The following is a 19,192-nucleotide window of genomic DNA, read 5'->3' as shown; positions in this document are numbered from 1 at the left end:
TATATAGGTAAACTTGTATCACGGGGGTTTGTTGTGCAGATTATTTCATCATCCAGGTATTAAGCCTAGTGACCATTAGTTATTTTTCCTGATCTTCTCCCTCCTCCCATCCTCCACCCTCTAATAGGCCCCAGTGTCTATTATTCCCCTCTGTGTCCATGTCTTCTCATAATGTAGCTCTCATTTATAAGTGAGAACACGTGGTATTTGGTTTTCTGTTCCTGCATTGGTTTGCTAAGGATAATGGCCTCCAGCTCCATCCATGTTTTTGCAAAGGACATGATCTCATTCCTTTTTATGGCTGCATGGTATCCCATGGTGTATATGTACCACATTTTCTTAATCCAGTCTGCCATTGATAGGCATTAAGTTGATTCCATGTCTTTGGTCTTGTGAATGGTGCTGCAGTGTACATACACATGCATGTGTCTTTGTGATAGAATGATTTATATCCCTTTGGGTATATACCCAGTGATGGGATTGTTAGGTCAAATGGCAGTTCTGTCTTTAGGTCTTTGAGGAAAAACCACACTGTTTTCCACAATGGTTGAACTAATTTACACTCCCACCAATGGTGTATAAGCATTCCTTTATCTCTGCAACCTCACCAGAATCAGTTATTATTATTTTTTGACTTTTTGATAATATCCATGGGCTGGGCATTGTGGCTCATACCTGTAATCCTACCACTTTGGGAGCCTGAGGAAGGCAGATCGCTTGAGATCAGGAGGTCAAGACCAGCCTGGTCAACATGGTGAAACCCCGTCTCTACTAAAAATATAAAAATTGGCCAGGCGTGGTGGCTCACGCCTGTAATCTCAGCACTTTGGGAGGCCAAGCAGGGTGCATCACTTGAGGTCGGGAGTTCGAGACCAGCCTGACCAACATGGAGAAACCCCATCTCTACTAAAAATACAAAAAATTAGCTAGGCATGGTGCCACATGCCTGTAATCCCAGCTACTTGGGAGGCTGAGGCAGGAGAATCCCTTGAACCTGGGAGGTGGAGGTTGTGGTGAGCTGAGATCATGACATTGCACTCCAGCCTGGTCAACAAGAGAGAAACTCTGTCTCAAAAAGCATAAAAATAAAAATTAGCCTGGTGTGGTGGCAGGCTACTCAGGTGGCCCAGCTACTCAGGAGGCTGAGGCAGGAGAATCACTTGAACCTGGGAAGCAGAGGTTGCAGTGAGCTGAGGTCATACCACAACACTCCAGCCTGGGTGACAGAGTGAGACTCCATCTCAAAATAATAATAATAATAATGGTCAGGTGCGGTAGCTCATGCCTGTAATCCCAGCACTTTGGGAGGCCGAGGTGGGCGGATCACAAGGTCAGGAGATCAAGACCATCCTGGCTAACACGGTGAAACCCTGTCTCTAATAAAAATACAAAAAATTAGCTGGGCGTGGTGGCGGGCGCCTGTAGTCCCAGCTACTCGGGAGGCTGAGGCAGGAGAATGGTGTGAACTCAGGAGGTGGCGCTTGCAGTGAGCCGAGATGGCACCACTGCACTCCAGCCTGGGCAACAGAGTGAGACTCCATCTCAAAATAATAATAATAATAGTAGTAGCCATTCTCACTGGTGTAAGGTGGTATCTCATTGTGGTTTTGATTTGCATTTCTCTAATGATCAGTGATGTTGAGCTTTTTTTCATATGCTTGTAGGTCATATGTATGTCTTCTTTCCAAAAGTGTCTGTTCATGTCCTTTGCCCACTTTTTAATGGGGTTGTTTATTTTTTCCTTGTAAATTTGTTTAAGTTCCTTATAGATGCTGGATATTAGATCTTTGTCAGCTGCATAGTTTGCAAAAATTTTCTCCCATTCTGTAGGTTGTCTATTTACTCTGTTGATAGTTTCCTTGGCTGTGCAGAAATTCTTTAGTTTAATTAGATCCCATTCGTCAATTTTTCCTTTTGTTGCAGTTGCTTTTGGCATCTTCATTATGAAATCTTTGCCTGTTCCTATGTCCAGAATGGTATTGCCTAGGTTGTCTTCTAGGGTTTTTATAGTTTTGGCTTTTAAGTCTTTAATCCCTCTTGAGTTAATTTTTGTATATGGCGTAAGGAAGTGGTCCAGTTTCAATCTTCTGAATATTGTTAGCCAGTTATCCCAGCACCATTTATTGACTAGGGAATCCTTGCCCCATTGCTTGTTTTTTAATTTTAATTGAATTTTATTTTATTTTTTTCTGAGCCAGGGTTTCATTCTGTAGCCCAGGCTGGAGTGCAGTGGTGCAATCATGGCTCGCTGCAGCCTTGACCTCCCAGGCATAAGCAGTGCTCCTGCCTCAGCCTCCTGAGTAGCTGTGTGCCACCATGCCCAACTAAGTTTTGAATTTTTGTAGAGATGGGGTATTGTCATGTTGCTCAGGCTGGTCCATTGCTTGTTTTTGTCAGCTTTGTCAAAGATCAGATAGTTTCAGCTATGTGGCCTCATTTCTGGGTTCTCTGTTCTGTCCCATTAGTCTATGTGTCTGTTTTTGTACCAGTACCATGCTATTTTGCTTACCATAGCCATGTATTATAGCTTAAAGTTGGGTAGCATGATGTCTCCAGCTTTGTTCTTTTTGCTTAGGATTACCTTGGCTATTTGGTCTCTTCTTTGGTTCCACATGAATTTTTTGTTGTTGTTGTTTTGAGATGGAGTTTCACTCTTGTCACCCAGGCTGTAGTGCAATGGTGCGATCTAAGCTCACTGCAACCTTCACCTCCTGGGTTAAAGCGATTCTCCTGCCACAGCCTCATGAGTAGCTGGGATTACAGGCACCTGCCACCATGCCCAGGTAATTTTTGTATTTCTAGTAGAGATGGGGTTTCACCATGTTGGCCCGGCTGGTCTCAAACTCCTGACCTCAGGTGATCTGCCCAACTCAGAGTCCCAAAGTGCTGGGATTACAGGTGTGAGCCACCTTGCCCAACCCGTATGAATTTTAAAATAATTTTTCTAGTACTGTGATGAATGTCATTGGTAGTTTAACAGGAATAGCATTGAATCTATAAATTGCTTTGGGCAGTATGGTCATTTTAGCGATATTGATTCTTCCTATCCATGAGCATGGAATGTTTTTTCCATTTGTTTGTGTCATCTCTGATTTCTTTGAGTGGTGTTTTGTCGTTCTCTTCATAGACATTTTTCACCTCCCTGGTTAGCTGTATTCCTAGGTATTTTATTCTTTTTGTGGCAATTGTGAGTGGAATACATTCCCGACTTGGCTCTTGCCTTGACTGTTGTTGGTGTGTAGGAGCGTTAGTGATTTTTGCACATTAACTTTGTATCCTAAGACTTTGCTGAAGTTGTTAATCAATGTAAGGAGTTTTGGGCCAAGACTATGGGGCTTTTTCTAGATATAGAATCATGTTATCTGCAAACATGGATAGTTTGACTTCATCTCTTCCTATTTGGGTGCTCTTTATTTCTTTCTCTTGCCTGATTGCCCTAGCCAAGACTTCCAACACTATGTTGAATAGGAGTGGTGGGAGAGAGCATCCTTGTCTTGTGACAGTTTTCAAGGGGAATGCTTCCAGCTTTTGCCCTTTCAGTGTGATCTTGGCTGTTGGTCTGTCGTAGATGACTCTTATTTTGAGGTATGTTACTTCAATACCTAGTTTGTTCAGAGTTTTTAACATGAAAGGGTGTTGAATTTTATCAAAAGCCTTTTCAGTTCTGTATCTATTGAATCTATTGAAATAATCATGTGGTTTTTGTCTTTAGTTCTATTTATGTGATGAATATTTATTTATTTATTTATTTATTTATTTACTGAGATGGAGTCTCACTTTGTTGCCCAGGCTGGAGTGCAGTGGCATGATGTTGGTTCACTACAACCTCTGCCTCCCAGGTTCAAGCAATTCTCGTGCCTCAGCCTCCTGAGTAGCTGGGATTACAGGTGCTCACCACCATGCCTGGCTGATTTTTTTGTATTTTCAGTAGAAACGGGGTTTCACCATGTTGGCCAGGCTGGTCTCGAACTCCTGATTTCAGGTGATCTGCCCACAACAGCCTCCCAAAGAATGTTGTCTGCTGCAATGAATGTTCCATGTGAGCTTAAGAAGAATGTGTATCTTGCTGTTGTTGGATGAAGTAGTCTGTAGATGTCAATTACACCTATTTGATGATGCTCTTGGTTCAACTATGTCCTTATTGATTTTTGACCTGCTGGATCAGTCTATTACTGATCGAGGGATGTTAAAATCTGTAACTATAATAGTAGATCATCTATTTCACCTTGCAGTTCCATCAGTTTTTGACTCACATATTTTGGTGCTCTGCTATTAGGCACATACACATCAAGGACTATTATTTCTTCTTGGAGAATTGACCCCTTTATCACCCTTCATCATGCTGTAATGCCTCTCATTATTCCTGACAATGTCCCTTGTCCCTTGGTTTGAAGTTGGCTGTGTCTGAAATTAATGTAGATATCCCAGATTTCTTTTTATTAATTTTAGCATGATATATCTTTCTTTAATCCTTTACTTTTAATTTGTCTGTCTTTATGTTTCAGGTGGATTTCTTGTAAACAACATATAGTTGGGTCTTGTTTTTCTTTGTCCACTCCAAGTCTCATTGTTGTGATGATATTTGTTTATTTATTTGTCTATTTATTTATTTATTTATTTACGAGATGGGGTCTTGCTATGTTGCCCAGGCTGGAGTGCATTGGCTGTTCACAGGTACAATCCCAGTACTGATCAACACAGAAGTTTTGACCTTCTCCATTTCCATCCTGGGTTGTTTCATCCCTCCTTAGGCAATCTGGTGGTCTCCTACTCCTGGAGATCACCATATTGATAGCAAAGTTAGTGCAGACATTCAATCACCGTGCACACTATAGATCAGAACTCCTGGGCTCAAGGGATCCTCCTGCCTCAGCCTCCCAAGTAGCTGGGACTGCAGGCACATGTTACTGCACCTGGCTGTTCTGATGATTAAAGTGACTATTACTATATAGCTGGATTAATATTTATGGTATTTGTTACTATTTTTAGTTTGTTACCCTTGTTCTTTGTTTCTATTTTTGTCTTCCAGTCTTTTTCTGCCTTTGATAGTTTTAACTGAGCATTTTATACTATTCCATTTTTGCTCCTTTCTTAGCATATCAATTATATTTCTTTTTAAAAAATTTTTAATTGTTTCCCTACAGTTTACAATATACATTTACAACTAATCCAAGTCCTCATTCAAATAATATACCACTTCATGGGTAGTGTAAGTACCTTATAAAAATGATTCCTAATTCTTCCCCCCATCGCTTGTATCATTGTTGTCATTCGTTTCACTTATGCATAAAGAATAAACATTGTGAACATTTTTGCTATTATTGTGAACAGTTTTTGTTAGATCAATTAAGAATAAGAAAAAGAAAAGTTTTTATTTTAACATCACTTATTCCCTCGCTAATGTTCTTCCTTTGTTTATGTAGATCCAAATTTATAACCGATATTATTTTTGTTCTTTCTGAATTTCTTTTCTTCTAAGGAAGGTTTACTACCAACAAATTCCCTCAAATTTTGTTTTTCTGAGAGTCTTTCTTTTTCAGTTATGAAGAATAGTTTTATTGGATACAGAATTTGAGGTTGACTTTTTTCCCCAGAATTTTAAATATTTTATCCCACTCTGTTCTTGCATGGTTTCTGAAGAAAAATCTAATGTAATTCTTCTTCTTTTTTTTTTTTTTTTTGAGACTGAGTCTCGCTCTGTCACCCAGGCTGGAGTGCAGTGGCGTGATCTCGGCTCACTGCAAGCTCTGCCTCCTGAGTTCATGCCATTCTCCTGCCTCAGCCTCCCGAGTAGCTGGGACTACAGGTGCCCACCACAACGCCCAGATAATTTTTTGTATTTTTAGTAGAGATGGGTTTTCACTGTGTTAGCCAGGAAGGTCTCGATCTCCTGACCTCGTGATCCACCTGCCTCGGCCTCCCAAAGCGCTGGGATTACAGGCGTGAGCCACCGCACCCGGCCAAATCTAATGTAATTCTTATCCTTGTTCTCCTATGGGTAAAGATTCTTTGAAAAACATTTTTCAGTCTTTGATTTTCTGCAGGTTGAATGTTAAATGCCTACATGTAGATTTTTGGGCATTTATCTGGCTTGGTATTCTCTGAGCTTCCTAGGGTGGAGTTTGTTATCTTACATTAATTTTGGGGAATGTTTAGTCACTATTGCTTCAGATATTTCTCCTGTTTCTTTCTCTCTTTCTCTTCATTTTTGTATCCTCATTATGCATATGTACACCCTTTATAGCTGTCCCACAGTCCTTAGGTATTCTGTTCTGTGTTGTTTTTCATTATTTTTTCTCTTTGTTTTTCAGTTTGGGAAATTTCTACTACCATATCCTCAAGTTCACAGATTCCTCAGTCATGTCCAGTCTGCTACTGAACCCATCAAATGCATTATTCACTTCTATTATAGTATTTTTTTGTTTCTAGCATTCCTTTTTTATTCATTTCTAGATTTTAATCTTTGGTTACATTACTCATCTGTTTTTGCATGTTTACTTTTTCCATTAGAGCCCTTAGCATATTAAATATAGTTATTTAAAAATTTCATATCTGAGTCTGGTTCTGATGCTTGCTCTGTATCTTTAAACTGCAGGGACTTTTGCCTTTTAGTATGACATAATTTTTTATTGAGAGCTGGAGATGATGTACTCTGTAAAAAAAATTGTGTGTAAATAGCCCTTGAGTGATGTGGTGGTAAGATGTGGGGAGAGGTGAATCATTCTGTGGACCTATGATTATATCTCAGTCTTTCAGTGAAATTCTTCCCCTGGACTGTGACCTTCCCAAATGCTTCTCAGGTTTTTCCTTCCCTCTGCAGGTCAGAAAGCCCAAAGGGTTATGGTGTTGGGTATTTCTCTCTCCCCAGGCTAGTCAGGCTCTTACAAAATTTTAGTAGGTTATATTCCACTGAAATATTTTCTCTTGAAGGCAGGACTTGTTATGAAGAACAGAATATTCTGGGCGTATTTCAAAATGGCTATTTTCATCCTTCCCCTATAGGAATCAGACGGGGATTTTTCTTCAGTTTTAACTGTGAGACTTTGGTAAGGCTCCTTGAGGTAAGACTAGTGAAACTGTAGGGTCCCCCTAAACTGGGGTCTCAATGTGGACAAGTTTGAGAATTAAAAATTCTCATTGAATTTTCTCACTGAACCTCCAGCAATTCACCAATGAAAGTTTAGCATTTCCTACTCATGGGTGCTGGTTCACATGAAGGTTTCAGTGTGAGGGTTTCTGCTCCAGAAAATTGTAATTTGCATCTGTCAGTCTTTCCAATTTGGGGGCAGCATTTTGCCCCATGACCTCAATTCTCTGAGGAACCTAAGAATTGTTGGTTTTTAGTTTGTTCTACTTTTTAATAGTTTTTTATTTGTTTGTTTGTTTCTCAGCTTCTCAGCCTCAGTCTGAGCTCAGTAGTAGACTGGACATGACTGAGGAATCTGTGAACTTGAGGATATGGTAATAGAAATTTCCCAAACTGAAAAACAAAGATAAAAAATAATGAAAAACACACAGAACAGAATACCTAAGGACTGTGGGACAGCTATAAAGGGTGTACATATGCATAATGAGGATACAAAAATGAAGAGAAAGAGAGAAAGAAACAGGAGAAATATCTGAAGCAATAGTGACTAAACATTCCCCCAAATTAATGTAAGATAACAAACTCCACCCTAGGAAGCTCAGAGAATACCAAGCCAGATAAATGCCCAAAAATCTACATGTAGGCATTTAACATTCAACCTGCAGAAAATCAAAGCTCTTGTCCCCAAGACTTGAGTGCAATGGCTCGATCTCAGCTCACTGCAAACTCCGCCACCCAGGTTCAAATGATTCTCCTGCCTCTGCCTCCCAAGTAGCTGGGATTAACGCACCTGCCATCACACCTGGCTAATTTTTGTATTTTTTTAGTAGAGACAGGGTTTCACCATGTTGGCCAGGCTGGTCTTGAACTCCTGACCTCAGGTGATTCTCCCGCCTTGGCCTCCCAAAGTGCTGGGATTACAGGCTTGAGCCACTGCGCCCGGCCTACTTTTTAATTGTTATTAAGACAAAGTGGTAACTTCTAAGCTCCTTACAGACCGGACTGGAAACTGGAAGTCATTTTTATCTTCCTTCTTCTTCTTCTTCTTTTTTTTTTTCTTGAGACAGAGTCTCACTCTGTGGCCTATACTGAAGTGCAGTGGCATAATCTCAGCTCACTGCAACCTCCACCTCCCAGGATCAAACGATTCTCATGCCTCAGCTCCTGAGTAGCTGGGATTACAGGTGTGTGCCACCATGCCTGGCTAATTTTTTTGTACTTTTAGTAGAGATGGGGTTTCTCTATGTTGGCCGAGCTGCTCTCAAACTCCTGGCCTCAAGTAGTCTGCCTGCCTTGGCCTCCCAAAGTGCTGGGATTACAGGCGTGAGCCACCACACCCGGCCTTTTCTTAATTTTTAAAGTATAGTTTTGCTGGATATAGAATTCTCGTTTGATTTTTTTTTTCTTTCAGCACTTTAAATATGCTATAATTGCCTTCTGACCTCTGTGATCTCTGATGAAAATTTGACTGTTAATATTATGGAAAATCCCTTTTATGTTTTGACTCACTTTGTTTTGTTTGTGTGTTTTCAAGATTGTCTCTTTGCCTTTGGCTTTTGACAGTTTTATTAAAATGTGTGTCTGTGCGGATTTTTTTGAGTTTATCCTTCTTGGACTTCTTGAGCTTCTTGGATGTGTAGACTCATGTCTTTTCTCAAATTTGGGAAGTTCATGGTCATTATTTCTTCAGATATTTTCTCTATCTCTTTCTTGCTCTCTTCTTTTCCTGGGACTTTCTTCTCGGGCTATATGTAGGTATCTGACATGTCCCTTAGGGTCTGTTTATCTTTCTTCATTCTTTTTTTTCTACTCTCCAGACTAGATAATCTCAATTGACCTAACAAGTTAACTGATTTTTCTGCCTGTTCAAATCTGATGTTGAACCTCTCCAGTGAATCTTTCGTTACAGTTATTGTATATTTTTTTTTGAGACAGAGTCTTGCTCTGTCACCCAGGCTAGAGTGCAGTGGTACAATCACAGCTTACTGCAACCTCTGCCTCCCAGGTTCAAGTGATTTTCGTGTCTCGGCCTCCCAAGTAGCTGGGGTCACAGGCGTGTGACACCACACCCAGCTAATTTTTGTATTTTTAGTAGAGATGGAGTTTTGCCATGTTGGCCAGGCTGGTCTCGAACTCTTGGCCTGAAGCAATCCACCCACCTCAGCCTCCCAAAGTGCTGGAATTACAGGTATGAGGCACCTTGCTCAGCCTGTTTTTTTTTTTTTTTTTTTTTTTTTTGAGATAGGGTCTCACCTTATTACCCAGGCTGGAGTGCAGTGGCATGATCATGGCTCACTGCAGCCTTGACCTACCAAGTTCAGGTGATTCTCCCACCTCAGCCTCCTGGGTAACTGAGACTACAGGTGTGTGCCACCATGCCTGGCTAATTTTTTGTAATTTTTGTAGAGACAGGGTTTTGCCATGTTGCCCAGGCTGGTCTCAACTCCTGGGCTCAAGCAATCTGCCTGCCTCAGCCTCCCAAAGTGCTGGAATTACAGGCATGAGCAACCATGCCTGGCCAATTTGTATTTTTTAGATTCACAATTTCTATTTGGTTTCTTTTTATAATTTCTCTCTCTTTATCAACGGTCTCTATTTGTTGAGAAATCATTCTCCTGATTTCTTTCAGTTCTTTGTCCGTGGTTTCCTTGATCTCTTTGAGCATATTAAGAATGTAGGTCTAAAATCTTTGTCTACTTGAAAATTTAAAAAAACCATAAAATCATATAGCTATAGCCATTCCCACACTTACATTTCAAACATACTACGGCCACTTACATGTAAAATACTATATTGTAATCAAATTGCATCCGTCACATACGTGTATGCCCCATAAACTTCAACTACACTAGGGCACAAGCTGATGACTAAAGAAAGAAAATATCATTACAAAGTGGCATTTGCTTAGGGAGGCTGAGGCCATAAAATTGGGAATGTGCTGGAGTTTCTACCACGACAGTATGCATGACCAAGAGGAAAAGCTACTTTGCATTTTGTGCGGCATTGGTGAGGCTCTCTGTCTTCAAGGTCCAGTGGAACATACCAATTTCAGCATTGGGTGTGTAGATTTCCAGCACTATTAGTACTATAGAAGTTGAACTGTGTAGTAAGTTAGATTTGGGTAAATTTTCTATTTTATTTGTTTTTTTTTTTTTTGTTTTTTTTTTTTTTTTTGATTTTTTTTTTTTTTTTGAGAGGGAGTCTCGCTCTGTCACCCAGGCTGGAGTGCAGTGGCCAGATCTCAGCTCACTGCAAGCTCCACCTCCCGGGTTTATGCCATTCTCCTGCCTCAGCCTCCCGAGTAGCTGGGACTACAGGCACCCGCCACCTCGCCTGGCTAGTTTTTTTTTTGTACTTTTTTAGTAGAGATGGGGTTTCACCGAGTTAGCCAGGATGGTCTCGATCTCCTGACCTCGTGATCCGCCCGTCTCGGCCTCCTAAAGTGCTGGGATTACAGGCTTGAGCCACCGCGCCCAGCCTTATTTGTTTTATAAACTTAAAATATGTCAAAGTTTACACAGTCCTATAAAATTTTGTATATACATCCAACAGAAGGAAGAAATGTTACTCTTTTAGATTTTACCTTCAGGGTTTTTAAAAATATAAATGAAATTATTATGGTTAAAGTGCAAAAAAAAATAAAGTCTTTATCTAGTAAGTCCAATGTGTATGCTTCTTCATGGACATTTTCTATTAATTTCTCTTGTTTCTTTGCATACTTCATTTTTTTTTTTTTTTGAAAACTGGACATTTTGGGTATTATAAAATGACAACTCTGGAAACCAGATTCTTATCCCTCCCCAAGGTTTGTCTCTGTTGGCTATTGTGGGCTGTCATTGTATGCTTCTTTAGTGACTTTCCCAGACTACTTTAGTATTTTTTGTTGTATGTGACCACTGAGTTCTTTGTTCGATTAGCCTACTGTTTGGCTGGTGTTTTGACAGAGTTCCCTTAAATGCCTAGGCTAAGAAATGAAAAAAAAAAAAAAAGAAAGAAAGAAAGAAAAGAAAAACAATCCTATTCAACAAATGGTTCTGGTATAATTGGCAAGCCACATGTAAAAGAATGAAACTGGGTCCTCATCTCTCACCTTATACAAAAATCAACTCAAGGTGGATCAAAGACTTAAATCTAAGACCTAAAACCACAAAAATTCTAGAAGATAACATCAGAAAAACTCTTCTAGACATTGGCTTAGGCAAAGAATTCATGACCAAGAACCCAATAGCAAATGTAACAAAAACCAAGATAAATAAATGGAATCTAATTAAACTAAAAAGCTTCTGCACAGCAAAAGAAATTATCAGTAAACAGACAACCCATAGAGTAGGAGAAAATATTCGCAAACTATGTATCTGACAAAAGATTAACATCCAGAATCTACAAGGAACTCAAACAAATCAGCAAGAAAAAAACAAATAACCCCATCAAAAAGTGGGCAAAGGACATGAATAGACAATTCTCAACAGAAAATATGCAAAAGGCCAACAAACGTATGAAAAATGTTCAACATCACTACCAGAGAAATACAAATTAAAACCACAATGTGATATCACCTTACTCCTGCAAGAATGGTCATAATTTAAAAATAAAATAAATAGATGTTGGTGTGGATGTAGTGAAAAGGGAACACTTTCGCAATGCTGGTGGGAATGTAAACTAGTACAACCACTATGAAAAACAGTGCAGAGATTCCTTAAAGAGCTAAAAGCAGAACTACCATTTGATCCATCAATCCCATTACTGGGTATCTATCCAGAGGAAATGAAGTCATTATATGGAAAAGACACTTGAACACACATGTTTATAGCAGCACAATTTGCTGTTGCAAAATATGGAACCAACCTAAATGCTCATCAACTAACAAGTTGATAAAGAAAATGTGGTATATATACACCGTGGAATATTACTTAGCTATAAAAAGAAATGAAATAATGCCATTTACAGCAACATGGATGGAGTTGGAGACCATTATTTTAAATGAAGTAACTCAGGAATGGAAAACCAAATATTGTATGTTCTCACTAACCTATGAGGATGTAAAGGCATAAGAATGATATAATGGACTTTGGGGACTAGGGGAATGGTGGAGGTCGGGTGAAGGATAAAAGACTAAACACATTGTAAACAGTGTACACTGCTTGGGTAATGGGTGCACAAAAATCTCAGAAATCACCACTAAAGAACTTCTCCATGTAACCAAAAACTACCCGTTGCCCCAAAACTATTGAAATAAAAATTTAAAAAGAAAAACCAAAAAAACAAGAAAGGGAAGAGTACTACCCCAATCTCTACATATTGGCCCTAACTCTGCCTCAGCTTTCCCTTCCTACATATGTGGAGCCTGAAGGCCTGCCTGAGGTGAAAGCTTAGGTTCTTCTCCGGTCTTTTCAAGCATGTGTCCTCCCCTGGGAGTGCATGTGGCTTTATTGATTCCCTGGTGTACACAGGAGCATTTAAAAATTCTTCTTCCCATACACATCTTCTGTCCCAATCTCTTCTTTCCCAGGCTTCTAGGTCTGTGTATCATTTCTCTCAAGTGTTATCCCTCACCCCAGGCTGCTGCAGCCAGTACCTGTGCCTTTAAATACTTTCAGTAACAGCCTCCCTGGAAGCCACTGGAGCCCTGCAAACACTCTTGAGTCAGGTGAAACTAAGGAAAACCTTCCTACCAGTTTTTGAGGGAGCCTCCAGGCAGGTGGAGGCCCATACCACAATTCTTTGAGAGTAAGGTTCATATTGCTCCCTCTGGCACTAGCAACTTGCACCAGGAGTGCCATCTACTGTCCTCACAGCCACTGCTGATCTGGGGCACCGGGAATGATAAGTGTGTGATTTAAAATGCAACACTCTCTTACCACAAGGCAACATTTTTCTTCACCAAGTATTCCCCTTGTTGTAAGTTTTTGACTAGATTCCAGCTTCCTTCAAAAGCTGATTCTGCTAGTTTTTCTAGCTCATTAGTTTCTTTTTAGGAGGAACGTAGACGTGGAGTTTCCTACTTTATTATTTTTGGTGGCTGATATACACTAATCTTGAAAACACCTTGCTAGCCAAAGCAAAGATTTATGAGTGCTACATGAAGCCTGAAATGGCTTCAGAATTTCCAAAGAGACAGTTTTTAAGGGTGGCAGGGGGTACTGGTTGGAAGAAGGGACTAGGGAATGATTTTTCAAGATATGTTTGCAAAAGCACATTACATAAATTTGAGAAAACACCAACTGTCGATATCATGGATATGTAAGTACTAATGTAAATTATGAGAGGAGGTATTAAAACCTTCCCAGACCCCTCTTGGTGCTGTTGAACTAGCAAGTGGTTATTTGTTTGGAAATCTGCTTCTGAGACTACAGGTCAGGATGGGAAAATGAACCTGATGAGTCACCAATAGCCCCTTCTTGAGACGACTTAGGAGTTAAGCAAACTGATATGAATTTGGGGTTATGCCCAAAATTTACTGAGCCTTTTTCTATCATTCTGCTTTTGGGTTGAAGAAGGAATATAGCCTGGTCAGGTATAATGGCCAGAACCATAGAGGGTTTTTAGGTTCATCCTCCTTTCCCCCGACCCACAAACTCACAGTCTCTGAGGCTGGTTGAGAAAAACCATGCTCTGGAATAGGTTGCCCTAAATGGATACCAATCTAGACCCAAACGAACACTCTATCCACACCCTTTGATGCCTTTGGCCACTAGGGGGCAGCTGGACTCTGGAGACTATTACCCCTACCCACACCCTTAAGAGTAACTTTGAAGGGTAGCTTCCTAATTTCTCCCCATAAATTTGCCTGGAGCCTGTAGTGGACTGCAGGAAAGTGAGCAGCTTTCCAAATCACTTGACTTAGAGTCATCAAGTTACCCCTCAGGTCAGAAGAACACCCAAGACGCGCTGTGGTGATTTAGAGTCTTAGAATGTCAGCACTGGAGGGACCTTCAGGATTTCCTGGGCCAAGGTTTTGGGGTTTCTTTTTGTTTCAGGGGATTTGTGTGTGTGTGTGTGTGTGCGTGTGTGTGTGCGTGTGATGGGGTCTCGCTGTGTCACCCAGGCTGGAGTGCAATGGCATGATCTCGGCTCACTGCAGCCTCGACCTCCAGGGCTCATGAAATCCTCCTGTCTCGACATCCCAAAGTGCTGGGATTATAGGCATGAGCCACCACGCCTGCTGCAAATGTTTTTTTAGCCACAGATTTCTTTCTTCAAATTAAAAGTGCGTGGTGGCCCCACACTTGTAATCCCAGCTACTTGGTAGGCTGAGGCAGGAGGATCGCTTGAACCTGGGAAGTGGAGTTTGCGGTGAGCCAAGATCACACCACTGCACTCCAGCCTGGATGACAGAGTGAGACTCCGTCTCAAAAAAAGAAAAAAAAAGTTTAATTTGTGGCATTGGGAGGCTCTGGGCTCAACCCTGCTCTGAAGGGATGTTTCAGAATTCCAAAGCAGTGTTGCCTAACTTTCAGTTCTGCCAGAGCTCCCATATGATTTTTATATCTATATCTACCAGCCAGCATGTTGTAGGGGCCAAGGGAAAACTTCCCCTTTGCCCTCTGAAGGCTCGCAGAAAAATCAACTGATAAAAGGTAGGTTAATAGGAGAAAAGACATATGATTTACTAACGTGTACACAGGGAGCATCACAGAGTGATTGCCCAACTCCCCCACTGGGGTGCAGAAGTTTGTATACCATCTTGAGGTTACAGAAAGAATGGGGCCCAGAGAATGGCCAAAAGAGGTAATGGTGGTAAATCAGTTTATAATGGCGAAACAAGTTATCGGAGGGAGAGAAGAGGAAGCCTGTCTAGCAAGTGTTCTCATTATGTAGATGAAACCTAACAGGTAGCAACCTTCAGAGAGAATAGATGGTAAATGTTTCTTTCAGATCTTTAAGGTGTCAGACTCTCAGTCTTTCCTAGATCTGGACAAGGGAAGTCCTGGCTGCATCAATGTAGGTTCTCTACAAGTGCAAATCTCCCCCACAAAGGACAGCTTTGCGGGGCTACTTCTATTTGCTGGTCCCCTGACGGCCATCTCAAAATGTGTCAAAGAAATATATTTTGGGGTAAAATATTTTTAGTTCCTTCAGTGTTCATATTTAATATGTTTCTTTAAAATGACTCATTTTTTTCTTAAATAAATTCAGCCTCATCCTATGTAACATCACAGACTTAATGTTTTTGGTATTCTTTTTCTAATTCATATTAAAAATATATCCACAGCTATTGTAATTTAAAATTTGCTTCTGGCAACACCTAAAGTTGTCTCATGTCCTTGTGTCACACTTTGAGAAATGATACTCTATGGTACCAAAGAGCACAGTTGGAAAAGTACTTAACCGAGTTCACTTTATTTTCAGGTGAAGACACCAAGAGATCCAGAAAGAGTAAGGGACTCACTCAAGGTCACTCAGTCAATGACAGTGGCAGTACTGGGGTTTAAATCCAAGTCTACTGACTCCTAGCTCTTTAATCCTTTCACTGTATTAAATTCTAAGGGCCTTAGGAAGCTCCTTCACCAGCCAGACTACAATTGGAAGGAAGGAAAGAAGAAAGGAAGGGAGGGGAGGGAGAAAAGAACTATTTGCTTAGTGAATTGGAGCTGGTACAGAAGCTGTAGCTTAGGAGGGCCAAGGTAAGATGTGGGGTAGAATGATTTCCCATGTCTCTTTGGATCAAAGTACTTATAAGGCTCCATCTTTCAAAGCCTAGGCTCATTTGCTTATACATTCAACATGAACTTATTAGAGCACCCATCACGTGCCTGGGCACACAGAAAGGAACTCACAATCCAGTGGTAAAACAGCTCAGCAAATAGCTGATTAGCTTGTAGTGGAGGAGGGAAGGACAGTAGGCATAAGCCCTACCCTACACAAGTTCAGCAGCCCTAGTCCAAAGGCTCGATTTTCTCTTCTCTCAAGTATGGGAACTGATAGTTGTTAAATACCCTTCAGAGTCTGGGGGTGGCAACCCACTGCCAGCCAGAGGTCGTGGCCATGAAGTCCTTTGCTTTATTTTTTTAACCACTGACAATTGTCACCAATGCCCCCATCCTGGTCCATCATCTCATATGCAAACACAGAACCCACCCTCCAAAGGGGAATGGGCAAATTGAATATGGCCAGAAACTTAACCCCAACAGTACTGAGCTTTGGGCAGTGGTTCCTCCCGACCTCCTCTTCCCAGACTTGTTTATGAAGCACTTCAAATAGAAAGTGTTGGAAATAGGTTTGTAACCACTTAGTGTTGTCTGATTCTTTTTTTTTTTTTTTTTTTTTTTTGAGATAGGATCTCACTCTGTTGCCCAGGCTGGAGTGCAGTGGTGTGATCTCAGCTCATTGCAACCTCTGCCTCCTGGGTTCAAGCGATTCTCTTGCCTCTGCCTCCCAAATAGCTGGGATTACAGGCGCACACCACCAGACCCAGCTAATTTTTTTACTTTTAGTAGAGATGGGGTTTCACCATGTTGGCCAGGCTGGTCTCAAACTCCTGACCCCGAGTGATCTGCTCGCCTTGGCTTCCCAAAGTGCTGGGATTACAGGCATGAGCCACCATGCCCGGACAGTGTTGTCTGATTGTGGTAGCTCTATTTGACTTCCCCTAGTTGGGTGAGGAACAGGAGACCCATTGCCACTCGCTTCACACATGTGGTGCTTCCCCAGGTATCTGGACACATGAACTTTGTTGCTGGTTGGTTGCTTCTAGTAGGGCCCTGAGGGCTATTTTTACCACTATCTCTGCCCCACACCTACGAAACAAAAACCCAGAAGCCCCTAAAGTTAAATCTTCTAATGCAAAGAGGGCTGGAAATATTGTTTCTTTCCCAAGTACCCGCTGGATTTGACCCCTCCCAGCCTGGCAAGTGTTCTCCCAGAGGGAGTTTTACTGATTGAGATAACAGGTTTGTCTTTGCCCCCATGACAAAACTGGTACTCATGAGGCAATGAGCAGGGGAAGAGGCAGACAAGCCACATCAGCACAAGATTAATCTTCAACTGTCCCTACCTCTGCCTTTAACATCCTTCTACCAGTTTGTATTTTTCTCCCTTGTTCCTTCCCACTCCGTCCCTATCCACGGAGCCCTCAAGTATCCCCTACCCTAAACAATCTGAAAAATTCATTTGTGGTAGAAAAAGTTCTGGATGGAGATAAGAAAACCTGGGTTCAAGTATTAGCTTTTTCACCTACTAGTCAAGTAACGTGGAACAAAATAATCTCACCTCTCTGAGCCTCAATTCCCCTCTGTGAATAGGCATGGTAATCCCTGACTTGCTTACCTCGGAAAATTGCTATACAGATCCAAAGGATACTGGATATGAAATTGCTTTGTGAAGAAATAATCACAATGCACATGTGAAAGACTGAGTGAGTGACCCACATGTGAAGAGTGGTATTTTGAAAGAGAATAACTTGAGGAAGAAGCCATTAATGCAGCATTTTAAATACAGGGTAAAAATAAGATCCATGGTGGAGGCTTGGGCCACTTTGTCAACTTTCTTATTCACTTAATAAACCAATTATTAAACATCTACTAGGTGTTAGGCACTCTTATAGATACTGGGGATAAAAATCCCTGCCCTCATGGAGCTGACATTCTAAAAGCATGGCAGGGGCCTAAGAAAAACAGTCCCTGTCCCTCCAGCCTAAGAAACAGTCTAATGTTCGGTTCAGAGCCTCAGGGCTATAGAAAAGCCTTCAGGATTTGATTTTTTCCTTTTGCACAAAATCTGTTTCAGCATTAATTTGACAATATGAACAATTTGCTGAGGCCCTTTGCAGATCCAAAATAATGTATGGCATGTATTCAACAACAAGCATTTCATTCAACAAATTTCTTTCTTTCTTTCTTTCTTTCTTTTTTTCTTTTGAGATGGAGTTTCACTTTTGTTGCCCAGGCTGGAGTGCAATGGCGTGATCTCGGCTTACCACAACCTCCGCCTCCTGGGTTCAAGTGATTCTCCTGCCTTAGCCTCCCTAGTAGCTGGGATTACAGGCATGAGCCACCACGCCTGGCCTTCATTCAAGAAATGTTTCTTGAGTACCTACTATGCGCTTATCACTCTGTAAATGTGGGGATAATGAATAGAAAAGGTATACAGAATTAAACAAGGTCGAGTTTCAGCCCTTAAAGCGCTCCCATACCAGAAAGAAATAATTACAAAGAGATCGGCCCCATGACACAAAGCGGGGGTTGCTCTAACGAATATTCTAACCCAGTAATGGGTGAAAATAGATGCCTAGTAAGTGAAATATTACAATTAGTGAGAAGTGCTTATGTGAGCTCTGAGGAGTATGGCCTAGGATATGGAGAAAGCTTCAATGATAAGGTGACATTTGTATAGGACCTTGAAAGTAGAATAGATTTTTAGTAAATAAAAAGGGAGGTGAATCACCTACCAGAATGGTAAAAAAGTTAAAAAATGACAATTCCAAGAGGATAACTAAATGTTTGATAAATACATGAAAAGATACTCAACCTTTTAATCAGGGAAATGCCACACTGTCATTTGCTACCAGCATAGATAAAATGAAAAAGACAATACCAAGTATTACCAAGGATGCAGAGCAACTACTAGTGAGGGTGCATATTGAACTAATCACTTTAGAAAACTGTCAACATCTACTAAAATGCAGATATGCATGCCTTATGACTTAGTTGTTCTACTCCTAAATATACATCCATATGTATATTTATGCATACATGTGTACAACATACATGCATTGTTATACAAATGCATACATATGTACAACAAAAGACATGTTTATAGCTGCACCATTCATTACAGTCAAACATTGGAAACAGCACAAATGTCCATGTCCATGTAGTACATTCCTTCAATGAAAAATATGCAGCAATCAAAATGTATGAACTACTGCTAGACACAACATGGATTACTCTCATAAACTTAATATTGAGGGAAAGAAGCCAGACACAAAAGATTACTACACAATGTATGATTCCATTTATATAAAGCATAAAAATTGATACAACTAATCTATGCTATTAGTATAAGGAGGGTTGTTACTGTTGCAACAGAAGAGGTTGTAACTGTAAGTAGGCAGGAAGGCGGCTTCTAGGATGCTGGTAATGCTACATTTCTTGATATGTTTGCTGG

This window comes from Trachypithecus francoisi, unplaced genomic scaffold (genome assembly GCF_009764315.1).
Source record: "Trachypithecus francoisi isolate TF-2019V2 unplaced genomic scaffold, Tfra_2.0 Lachesis_group6, whole genome shotgun sequence".
Taxonomy (NCBI): domain Eukaryota; kingdom Metazoa; phylum Chordata; class Mammalia; order Primates; family Cercopithecidae; genus Trachypithecus; species Trachypithecus francoisi.
This window is presented reverse-complemented; position numbering follows the sequence as displayed.